The following is a 13,274-nucleotide window of genomic DNA, read 5'->3' as shown; positions in this document are numbered from 1 at the left end:
ACCACATGCTCTGCGGCCTCACTACAAAATATAGTCAAATCTGCAGACCCAAATGGACCGCTTGGCTTAACGTACCTGTACAAAGGCAAATGAGCTCACAGTCTATAAAACCAAACCCTCACAGCTCTTCCACTGTCAAGACAGGAAAGTTAGAGACTTTCATTTATGTTGTCTGGAAATTATATTTTAAATAATGACAATGAAGCGTATTTTAAGACAGATTAATGCATTGTGATATTATTTTTTATGACAAATAAGCACCCCCCACTGTGATTATTATAATGTGACAAAACAATGATATATTATTTAAACCATATGTATACATCATTGCAGTATTTGTTGTACTGCCTTTAATGTATGCTAATTTAAATAAATTTCACACAAAAAAATAAATGTATTAAAATAATTAGAATACAAAATAACTCAAAAGTAAAACGTCCAGACATATTATGTACAACTTCTTCCCTCAGGTTATAAGACTGCTGAACTGCAACTGATACCCCACAATACAGTGATCTAACACAGGCCACACCACTCACACACATGACAGTACATGTCACACAATACTGCACACTATCTATACTATGCTGTACTGTGATATTGTCAATCTCTTTATGTAATGTTTATTGTGATATATTATATATTTTGTATACTCTTTTTACTGTTTGTATATATTGTATAGTTATTATACATTGTTCCTCTGTATATTGTACTGCATTAAGTGTATTTAAACTAGGACTGCAAGATATTGAAGAAAAATGTAATATGCGATAACTTGTTAATGTGATATTCAATATGCGAATGCGATACAATATTGCTTTAGGTGTGTAAAATAAATTTAAATTATATTTAAATGTATTTAAAAACTGAAAATGATATACACTGTAAAAAAGAATTGTTGGTTTATCTTAAAAAAGTAAGTTACCTGGTTGCCTTAAAATTTTGAGTTCACAGAAATTGAAAATTTGAGTTAATACAATGAAGGCGATTGGTTTAATCAACAGAAACTCAAAATATTATGTTATCTGAACCACATTAATTAGCTAAGTTGATTTGACAAAAGAAAAAATGTTTTTTAATAATTTTTTACAATGTAACCAATATTTATATATTTTCTTTCTGGGAAAAGAAAACATCACTACAACTTCTGAAAGTGAACAGCAGTGATTTAGCATTACATAAAAAGTAAGGTCACAAATGTGGCAATGTCATTTTAACATCAATGTTAAATATATATGATAAATTTTAATAATAATATAGTAATATAGTTATATCAACCTGAAAACTTAACACCAAGAACATCCAGGCCAACAGAAACTTCTGAAACCAGGGGTGGATGATTAGTTATTTTTGTTATATTACTTTATCTTTGTTATTAAAAATAAGAACAAAGAGGCAAATTACAAACAATAGGACAAATACAAAGCATGCATGCAGCCCTAATTTAAACTTTATTGTATAAATGTACAGCTGCAATATCTGGGCCAGGAACCTAAGCTTTTCACACATCATTTGCTTGTAAATGCTGTAGTGATAATAAAAGTGAGTTGAGTTATTATAGTACTAAGAAGTTTACAGACAAATGTAGTTAGTTGTCATGAAAATAATGTTAAAAGGGAAAAAAATGCTCCTAAAATATGTTTACAGTTAACACACACATTATTTTTATCTTTGGATTTTAGGGTGAAATGGCCTGGGTATGTTTTCCAGAGTATGTTATAATTCACTGCATTTGTTATGGAGTACAAAGGTCATGAGATGTTGTTTGGAAAATACATCTGACCTCAATAAACACAGTGCCATTGTGCCTGTAAGCAACAGCTCATAATTGGCTAACTGTGTGTCTATAATTCCAGAAGTTGTTTCAGAGGCGGAGAATGTGGAGGTGGAAAAATTAGATGACAAAAAGATTTTGTTTTCTCTAGAATAACATACACAATAAGAACAGGGATATTTATTCAGAAAGAAAATAGTGTCCGTACTGATTAGATGTTAATCCAGTGTCACATTGTGCCATTTTTTTTTATTAAATCCATGAATTTAACACATTTATTTTCTAATTTTTTGGTAATTGACAATAGATATTTTGTGCTATATTCTATAATCATGTATGATAATACTGTTCAGCTTCATTCTTGTCTTGACTATACAAGAACTTAATACTGCAAATATACTGCAAAACTAAAAGCAGCTCTGAGAATGTGACCTGATTTACTAAGAATATTTGTTAATTATGAATTGAGGATGGGAAAGAGCAGCAGTAACTATGGATACAGAGAAGAGTGAGCTCTATATAATGAGCTCATTGAGTGTAAATGTCTAGAGACCTGACGAACCTCATGAGTCCATGAGTTCAGGGGAATTAACCACAGAGTGATCCCATGCTAACCTGCTGTAAAAATTGTTTAAACACTCCTTAACAGTGAACAGGGAAACATGTTTATGGTGAAAACACTTACAATGGACGCCTATCAGGCAATCATGGCAAACAAACAAATATGCAACTATAACACTGTCAAAAGCACAACTATAATAACACTTAAACATTTCACATTTTATCATGAGATTAATGTGATAAAATCACATACCAACCCTCTTTGTCTAAAGTTATATCCATGCTTTTAACTTAAAAAAATGACAAGCCAAAAAAGTAACGCTGGTTAGTTTGCCGACTCATGCTCTGGTATCCTGCAAGTTTAACCAGAAAGAAACATGACATAACTACTACAGTATCCATGAAGCACTGTTTATATAGAACAAACAGAGAAAAGAAGCTCATCCACCTTTAACACTAGTTCTTTTTGTTTTTTGTTTTTTTAAATTGGTGCGACCTGACTAGAGAAACCAGAGGAAAAGGCCCTTTTGTCAAATAGGTAGTAAAACTTCAACACCCATAATGCACTAGGCATGTTGCTATCCAAGGCCACTCCCACGAGTCTGCTATGGATATGGTTACCAGAGTCAAATACCACCTTGATTTAGTAGGAAATACTTCTTAGCAAAATTTTAGTCATGGTGTCGACTTGTATTGTTCCCAGGTGCAAGAATTCAAGGAGTAAACACGGGAGTGAGTTACTTTCAGTTTCCAGGGTAGGATCCAGCGTGTTGTAGGCAGTGGATAAAGGCCACAAAGAATCATAAATATGGAGAGAATTCCGTGACGGAAAATCTGAGAAAAGCTAAAACGGAAGGGGAAAAACTGCAAGAAACAGCTATTCTTTCAGTTCCGCCCAAAGGAAAATGCAATCAGGTACAGGTAAGAAAGCTGTTGCCATAGTATTAGTGTTCTGTTTTTACCATAATGCTGTTTAAAGAGTAGACAAAATACAATACAATTTTCAGTGATAAACAATATGGGCTTTCACACCAGATAGTTATAGGAACTCAGCTACAGAAACTAGCCACCAGGATGGTCCCCCAAGAACTAAATTTTCCCCTAGGGCCATTTTCCTGGTTGCATTCAAACTGCCAGTAGATACTTTGAATAGATGTAAACCGGCCAACTGCAGCACCATTTAAGTGTGGCAACATCAACATTCAACAACATCAACAACTGCAAAATGGAGGACGCCGTGATCAGTTAAGAAGTGCCTGGACTTTGCGTCGGTCCATCTCGCTGTTTTCCATGTTCATGGAGTTAGTTCAAGGAGTAAGTATACATAAACTGTGTGTTTACAGAGCTTTTTTAAAATAGCAGGTGCCTGTGTTTCGTATGGCATGTGTTCGGCCAAACAACATACACCTGCATCAACAGAAGTTCCTATTGTGCTAGGTTAGACCCTACTCTGAAGTAGGAGTAATTTAGTCCCCCAAAAGGCGTTTGTATAACTAAAATTGTTCCAATTGAACACGGCAAAAAATGCCCCATAGTAAGTGCATTGCTTTGAACACGTTTTCCATAAACTGAGGAACAAGCTGATGTTATCGTAACTGACAGAATGCCATCTGTTACACCACACTAGACATTAAGTTAAAAACCAGGAATTTTCCTTTAACTGTAAGCACATTAAAGGGTTAGTTCACCCAAAAATGAAAATAATGTCATTAATTACTCACCCTCATGTCGTTCTACACCCGTAAGGCCTTCATTCATCTTCGGAGCACAAATTAAGATATTTTTGATTAAATCCGATGGCTCAGTGAGGCCTGCATTCAAAGTAATGACATTTCCTCTCTCAAGATCCTCTCTCATTCATCCGAAGATGAATGAAGGTCTTACGGGTGTGGAATGACATGAGGGTGAGTAATAAATGACATTATTTTCATTTTTGGGTGAACTATCCCTTTAATACACAGTAACTGCTGAGTCAGACAGACACATTGCTCACTCTCTCTCACACACACACATAGAGATAATTTAGACATTGATATGCGTTATATTACAGTTGACTAAAGAGCTTCCTATCCTGTATCAGATCATGTCCTCACTAAAGGGTTGCTCCATTATATCTATTTAGTAATAAAACCCCTCTGTCACTCCAACGAGATGAAGACAAACGAAAACGAACAGAAAGAGGAACACTACTGATGCATTTCATGAGCTTCCGTTTCAACATGCAATGACCTCAAACATGCACACAGTAAAGCCAGCTGTTGGTGCTATGACTGTGACCCACAATAGCCACATCCATGTGATCAGCTGCCATGACCAAACATACAGGACCAATCAAATCTATTCTAAATCTGACAATGCACAATATGATACTCTTCCTGTAGCCTTTTTTTTTTTTTACCATTAATTTAATCCTTAGCCACGGCAACACCATTCAAGAAATCAAAAATCTCCAATGTCTTTGCATTATGTCACATGAATCCACTTGGAGGACTATTTAAAAATTCAGATCCTGCAATTTTCCAAAATTTCACATTAAATCCAAAACAGCCAACATCCTGTTGGGCAGAGCTAAATGTCATTTTGAAAGTAGTTTGGCTTGATGAAAACAACATATTGCTGCATTCACGCCATGCCGTAATTATGCAGTCACATGGTACATGTCGAAGCTCTCATAAAATTACGAGTTGTAATTACGAGTTGAACCGTTTTTACAAGGAAACTCGTAATTATGGTAATTCTGACATGGTGTAAAAACACCACAAGTACCGACTTTTGTGACTGTACCCACCACATTAGTCAAAAGGGAGTGATACAGAACCTACAGTTTATTTTACTCTAGCCTGGTGGAGACTGAGACACTGCTGCCACCGCTGAGCTTTTCATGTTCACCATACCTTTCACGTGTGAGCACTCTCGCATGTTTTGTGTCAACAAAATTTGATCTGTTTATGTCAAAAGCAAGTTGAGAGACCACGTATCAAATCAAAGCAGGTGATTTTCAGCTAGTTCCAATCAGTGGTTGATCGCTTAGATCATTCCTAGAAATTACAGGTTTTTGTGCATCCACATTCAACCTCAAAGCATACTGTATGAAAGAAGAGTATGAACTACTCTGTTAACCCTGCTGCTTTCAACTGCGTAGAAAAGTGTGAAAAAACAAACAAGAAACTCTGGAGGAGGATAGAACTACTGAGTTTTTTATGACACTAGTTTCACAGATGCAGTGAGCTCTGTAAGTGCCTGGCCCTCTCTGACACTATCCCCTGTGCACACACATATGGTGTGAAAATGCATCAGAGCAGAGCGTCATGAGTGTAAAGACAGGAGCCGGTCAGTGGATCAGTTCCCTAAAAGGTGCCTGAAATCAATACAAGTTCACAATCACAGTTTTAGCACTTACGTCGAGACCTCGGCCACATTCAGTCTCCACCTGCAACTGTGTCAGAATATGGTGTCATGGATCACACTTCAATAGCCTGCGGATGGCACAGACACACAACACTACATTACTGTTTCATATTTATATCATCGTTACTGATAATCACAGACAATTCAGTGCATCACCAAACAGACACACTTTACAATTGCCAATTGCCATGGTTCAGAACATGGTAAATGCTTGTTCATACTCCATTATAAATACGACATCGCAACAGAAAAATCACACACACACCAAAAAAAAAAACAACAAAAAAAAAAAACAACAACAAATGAATTCTCTTTGAAGTGCCCTATTACACTTTTTCGAATGTTACCTTTCATGTAGTTTGTAATAAGGCTGTTTGTGAATGTAAAAGGTTTGCAAAGTTTCAAAGATCAAAGTGCAGATAAAGGTAGTTATTGTCTCCAAAAAGAATGATTCCTACGTAACAATGTTACAATTATGCATAAAGCCAGCCAATGGTCTTCATTGGATGCCTGTGAACAATGTCTACTTTGACCTTCAAACACTGTAGTTGTAGCTGAGACTGGAAGAGTTTGGTTCATGTTGTTGACATGTCGAGAGGACGCCGTTTTCTGCACTGTGAATCCACTTTACATTTGCTTCAAAAAAATGAGGACTCGCGCTAGAAATGATATGGTAAAACTGACGCCATTGTTACTGCTCATATTACTGTGTAGCAAGTGCTAAGGAAGATCCAGTCCTGAAATTCAGATCTGGTAATGGTCGTTTCATTTCAGACACGCGCTGTAAGTGGTAGACCAATCAAAACAGACTGGGCCATCTGATCAATCAGAGCAGAGTAGACCAATCACCTATATTGTAGGAGACATTAGAAATCCTTAAAATACATAATAGGGGCAGTTTAACATCTCAATTGTTTCTCTTAGACAGCAATGGAGTTAAATAGTTCACCCAAAAATGTAAATTCTGTCATCACTTACTCTGTCATCACTTTTCTGCGAAACATAAAAGAAGTTCACATTATGAAAGTTGAAGCTCACAATGTCTAACATCATCTAACAGCAAACCACATTGGTTCTTGCATGTCATGTGACCAAATCATGGCATTTGAGGTTTGTGTCACTATATGTGATGTAGTTTGGGTATGCATGCATTGATTAATGCATTGATTTGAGAGTAAATGAAGGCATAAAATATCGAACTGCTCATCAGAAAATGTGTTGCTTCAGAAGATTTGGACTACATGAGTCGAGTGATATGGATTAATTTCATACATTTATGTCCTTTTTGGAGCTTAAAAGCGTTGAATCCCTTTGACTTTTATAATAGGGACAAAACCAGCTGAAACACTCTTCACTGTGTGAATATCATCTTCTCTTTTTTGCAGAGGAAAGAACGTCATACAGGATTGGAACGACACACCGGTGAGTAAATGATGACAGAATTTTCATTTGTGGGAGGTTGAACTGTCCTATTAAGTCTACAGGTTTTCCTTTTGCACTGTTAGAAAAAGACTGCAGTGATCTCAGGTGTCTCCTCTAGAGGTTCAGAACTGTGCTCAGATTTGTCTGCAATCAAAAGTCAGACATCTCAATACAAACTCAAACATGTCTTATCAAATTCTCCCAAGAACAAATGATCTGACCCACTGTATTACTCTCTGTATGTCAAAAATTAAATTGCCTCAATGACTAAGAAGTATCCTGAGCAATAAAAGAGCGAGCTGTGAGCAGCAGGAAGACGGTCAACAAGCGCTCAGTGTTCAAGGCGTCCTTCAGTCTGTTCAGATGCACACTACTCAGTGCAGCTCGGGCTGTTTGTTCTGACGTGTTACACAAAGCAGGTTAACGTGTGCACTGGCTGCAGAGAGCTCTGCTTTAGTCCTGTCACTCAACACAAACAAACATACTGACAACACTCATGCAACTTTAATGAGCTCTGTGCGTGTGTGAGACACACTTTTGCACACAGCAAATAAAGGTGCACTTCTGAATGTGTGTGAGACAGCATAGTCTTTATCCATAAGTCTTTATCCCACACAGCAGACGTCAGTATTCACATGTTCAAAGAAATGAGCTGCTGGTTGTTCTATGTTGAAATGCATTCTTAGCTTTATCAACACTATTGTTCCATTTTAATCTATTTTGAATTGAACCTGAACTGAATGGGAAAGATAGAGAGGTAAGAGAGGTTTCGTAATAGTTCTGGTCCAGGATTCTGGTTGATCAATGTAGTCATGACACACATGATATAGTAATGTGAACATCTGTTTCATTTTCTTTACTAGTAACTGAGTTTTTGCCTTTATTACAATAGGACAGTAAGCGAAGTGAGAGAGAGAGAGAGAGAGAGAGAGAGAAAGTAAGTGAGAGGGGGACGGGGGTATGGGAAAGGTCCACGAGCTCGAACTCGGGTTTCCCGAAGCGCAACAGCGCTTATATGTCGGCACATTGCCCACGAGGGTATCGACGCTGACAGTAACTGATTTTAAAAGCAACAAGTATTGTGAACTGTGAATTTAGCAATACATCCTCTCTGTGTATCTGTGTTATCGTAAACAGGACAATATAATATATGGACTCTTAAAGGGATAATTCACCCAAAATTTGAAAATTCTTTCATCATACACTCACCCTCATGTTGTTCCAAACCCATAAGACTTTGGACAATTTTTGAAACACAAATTAAGATATTTTTAATTAAACGTGGTAAACACAAAAGCACAGCTTCAGTGTTTACCAAATGTGATGTGCTCTTAGTCTATGTATGTGTTTTGATCATTGTAGATGTAAATAAAAGCCTAAAATAAATATGTTCATCATATTGCTATACAATAGCCTTTATAACCTTTTTGGATCTTTTAAGTTTTGGTTACCTGACCTTTCAATTGAGGGACAGAAACTGCTCAGGTTTCATTAAAATACCTTAATTTGTGTTTCAGAGATTAGCCAAAGTCTTTTGTGTTTGGAACGACCTGAGGGTGTGTAAATGATGACAAAATTCTAATTTTTGGGCAAATTGTCCCTTTAAATTATATTGCTTCAGTAAAGAAAAATGTTTTCTTTACTTTTTTCCTTCACATTTTTGTATGTAGCTCAGCTACAAAAAACAAAACAAAAAACAAAACCTGGGAATATGAATTTACAACTACTTATTGTATATCAGTGGTGTGGTACATTATATTACAAGAGCTAAAAAAGCTCTTTCTAATTCAAGATTGAAACATGGATGGCACATGTCAGTAATGATAGTAGTAAAGTAATAATGATGAAGGCTATCCCTAAACACTGAGCTTCTTTTAAGAATAAATATATAATCTGTTATGACAAGTCTCGGAGTGTTTGGCATGGTAATGGGTATGACAATGTTGATATATTTGGCATTGACGGAATAGATCTGTGACGCTGCTGCTGATGCTGCCGTTATTGCTGCTGCTGCTTTTATTGCTGCTGTTCTTGCTGTTATTCTGCTGTTATTATTGCTGCTGCTATTATTGTTGCTGCTATTATTGTTGCTGCTATTATTGCTGCTGCTGTTGTTATTGCTGCTGCTGCTATTATTGCTGTAGTATGGGACTTGCTACTGCCAATACACGACACGCTGCTGTGAGCAAGTAAGATATGCTGCTGCTGTACAAAATAGCAGGTATTATCCCCCAGCAGATCTATACAGGTGGAGCTGGGGAAGGGGTTTCTGAAACAAGCTGTAAATTGCTACAGCAAAAGCTAAAGTATTTGAAGGTTGAGCAGCAAGCTCATTGGCTACTGATACAGCCGGAACCAATTAGCTGTGCCCTATAGAGAATGATGTGATTACAAAAAGATTGAGTTGAGGACCTATTAGCCTGCACCATCTAGAGTTTCATGACTGAACTTTGTATTTGAATGAATCATATATGTAAAGGACAGAAAGTACCCCTGACTCAATAAAATAATCTAAAACTTGACTAAGAGCATCTTTATTGCTTTCATTTCCACTCAACTTGATTATTGTAATTCTCTTTTTACAGTCATCTACATCATCTGAGAGATCACATGTAACACCAATTTTAATTTCTTTAAATTGGCTCCTAGTTAAATGTAGAATTCAGTTTAAAATTCTTGTGATTGTGTTTAAAGCATTGCATGGCCAAGCTCCTGTTTATATAAGAGTTGTTGCAACCTTCTAATTCCAGCAGGAATCTGAGATCCTCTCAACAGGTCTTGTTAGCCGTCCCTCGCTCTAGACTGAAGACTAAATCTGTGACTGTGCCCTTGAGGGTGTTGCCCCCAAATTGTGGAATGTTCTCCCTTTGGATTTGAGATCTGTGGACACTTTTAAAAAGTAGCTAAAAACCCACTTGTTTAAACTTACTTTTGTGTAAATTGTTCTTTATTACTCTGTTTTTATCTGATGTCTGTCACTCTTATTTTGATTTCCTTTTTATATTTGGATGTAAAGCACTTTGCTCTAGAAAGGTGATATAGAAATAAAAATTACTTATCAACAAATGTAAAAAGCATACATAATCATCAGTTGAAACAGGTTATTAGCCAATCATCCTGGCCTTAAATCTGTGTTTGCAATGCAAAATAGATATTTTTCTATTTTTAGAGCAGTGAGAATTACAATTTTGGATGATTTATCCAACACAACTAAGCGTGAACACAGAAAATCTCTCTGGCCTTTTGTTTGTTACTCTGCTTATTGTTTTAGATAGTCAGATATTATGGAAGAAACTTGAAAATCTTTCTTTGTCAATGCTGTTTTTGATGATAATGGATGGCTGAGAGTGAGTTACCACAATTTTACTGTAACAATCACTGTGGTTTCTATTTGGCTAACGTACGGGTCAGTCAATAATCTGAAATCCTGAGTATGATTTACTTTGCCAAATGGTATTATTATGAAATTACTATTAAAGTACCATACTGTCATTGCTTTGTACATGGTACCATGATGATAAAATATTCTGGACATCTAACATGCTAATACCACGTTTCTGCACATGTAACATGGTAATGGCAAAGTAGTAGGACAAGTACCTTCTGTTCTTTGAAGTATGATATAAATATTACAGTTTATGAACACGGTAATCACCCCATACCACGGTATTACCTGCTGATACCGTCACTGTACTCTTTGTAACTCATCTAACAGCTGTCTGTCACTTTCCGCAGCATATCAATCGCACGCGACGCCATCAGGTTTCACAACAGATTATTAAGCATCAACAGATGATGAAAAGATTTGCGGTTGCTATGATACTCGTCTGTCTCGAGACAAGGATGCGGCTTATAGCAACGACACACAGATGATGATGGGCGTGTGAGCGATCTTACCATTACACTTCTTCATTATCCTGCCGAAACTACACACACAATCTCATCCAACACGTTATATATTCGCATGTGCGTCCACAATCGATCCCGCCCGTAGATGCGATCATGTCTGTGTTTATAATCCAGTGACAGCAACACATCAGGGAAGCGGAGCGAAAATAAACCATACAGACCCCCAGACGACAGCAATCAAACGATAATCCGCGGGAAATGGAGATACACGTCTACGTTCACACGCTCTGTGCTGGATTAAAATGTCTGCTGGAAGGGCGTGTGTTTGTTTTTATGAGCTGGACGAATCTGTAGGGCAGAGGCGCCCCCTGCTGGATGTATTTATTATATTATATTATATTATATTTATTATATTATATTATATTATAGACTATGCTCATTGTCTATGAATGTTAATTCCTTGTCCATGCAGTGGTTTAAATGCATTCAAATCATGCACAAATAGAGCACAAGCTCTCTAATTCCAGTCCAGTTTACAATCTTGCCTTTAAACTCTCTCATCATCCTCTTTTAATTATTTCACACGTCTCTTTATGTGAGCAGGAAAATGTTAAACTTTCTTATCAGTGTTGGGATGGTTTGTTGTAGCTTTATCTCTTATTGAACCAACGGTGCCCACTTGACATCCACATTTCCTAGCATTTAAAACTTCAACACAGGGACTGAATACTTATGACATGCAATCTTTGGAGAGCTGAGATTGTTGAGTTTATGTTTTATTAAAACATACTGAACGCATCACAACAGATGCTATATATCTATCACATCAACGTTTAAAATGATAAGATTAAGATGAGACGAGTAATTCATGTATCCAGCAGTTTGCTTATTTCAAGGAGGTAAAGACCAGCTGATTTGATCAAACGTTCTCAAGACTCATGACTGCAGTTTGAAATGAAGCAGCTCCATCTAGTGGTCACTGATGATACAGAATTTCTTCAGTAAAGCTGAAATGAATTACAACTAAACTAACGATAAAAGGAGTTAATATTATTTGTGAAGCAATGCTTTTGATTCATTCTCCAGTCAATGGATGTAGGATATTTTACAGAGAACCTCCTGCATTTAATTCAGATGTTTATTTCACTAATCTCAAATACAGACTCAAATGGAGCATTTCACATCATGTTTTGTATTATTATTTAATAATTACAATTGTTTGTCAAAATACTAATTTGATATATTTTCAAGTTACCATATATATATATATATATATATATATATATATATATATATATTAGATAGTATTTCATATTTCACTGTGATGAAATATGTGTTGGGGGTTACGCATTACAAGTAAATTGAGTTACGTAATCAGATTACTTTTTTCAAGTAACTAGTAAAGTAACGCATTACTTTTAAATTTACAACAAAATATCTGAGTTACTTTTTCAAATAAGTAACGCAAGTTACATTGTTCTCCCATGTATTGACTGACATCTCTCCTGTCCCCATGTTGAGAGAAGTCGTGAGTAAGTGCAAAGGTGTTTTGTGCGCTGTGAGATCATGATGGTTATTGTTCTAGACTAAATATGAGCATTTACTCATCTTACTTGCACAAAAACAGAGTCAGTATTCCTCAAAATGAATAAAAACAGTGAAATGCAATCTCAGAATATTGCACAAACCTGCAAAAATTAAATATATTAAATTAAACAAATATACTTCATGTATTAATCTCACTTTATTAACCAATGTCTTTGCTGCTGACCTTCGATGAGCCAATTCAACCATACTAATAAGCAAAAATGTTTAGATAAACATCACATTTGTGATCAGCCTGAAGCTTATTTATTTCACTTTTGGTGTGCAAGTGCCTTTACATTTGCCAAAAATAGAACTTTTTTGTTGTTATTAAGAAACAAACAAGCAAGCACAGCCCCGGTGAGAAAAAGTAACGCAAAAGTAATGTAAAGCGTTACTTTCCATAAAAAGTAATGCAATTAGTTACTTTTTTAGGGAATAACGCAATATTGTAATGCATTACTTTTAAAAGTAACTTTCCCCAACACAGGTGATGAAATCAAATCATGTGACTTGCGTACTCTGCTATAGATGCCATTTTAGGAGTGTTCATTAAGAAAGAACTGAGAGAGCAAACAAACCTGCTGTCATTTGCTCGCATACAGGAGAGAGAGGGAGTTAATAATTGATGCAGTCCTGTTCCCAGCAGCTCTCTGTCTCACAGAAGACATTTAGC

The 13,274-nt window shown here is 36.2% G+C and overlaps 1 protein-coding gene across 6 annotated transcripts in view; it reads right to left on the bottom strand.

Moving 5' to 3' along the window:
- The window catches only part of tex2 (testis expressed 2), a 47,506-nt gene extending 36,217 nt beyond the window's left edge, over positions 1-11,289 (bottom strand). For 2 of the 6 annotated variants that reach the window (XM_051887068.1, XM_051887070.1), the window contains exon 1: positions 11,063-11,288. The gene's annotated coding sequence lies outside the window, so the exon portion shown is untranslated. Of the gene's footprint in view, positions 1-5,735; positions 5,812-11,062 lie in introns of all 6 variants that reach the window. The other 4 variants (XM_051887061.1, XM_051887069.1, XM_051887062.1 and 1 more) reach the window with 3 other exon arrangements.
- Between the last annotated feature and the right edge of the window lie 1,985 nt (positions 11,290-13,274).

This window comes from Ctenopharyngodon idella, chromosome 3 (genome assembly GCF_019924925.1).
Source record: "Ctenopharyngodon idella isolate HZGC_01 chromosome 3, HZGC01, whole genome shotgun sequence".
NCBI lineage: Eukaryota > Metazoa > Chordata > Actinopteri > Cypriniformes > Xenocyprididae > Ctenopharyngodon > Ctenopharyngodon idella.
This window is presented reverse-complemented; position numbering and strand designations above follow the sequence as displayed.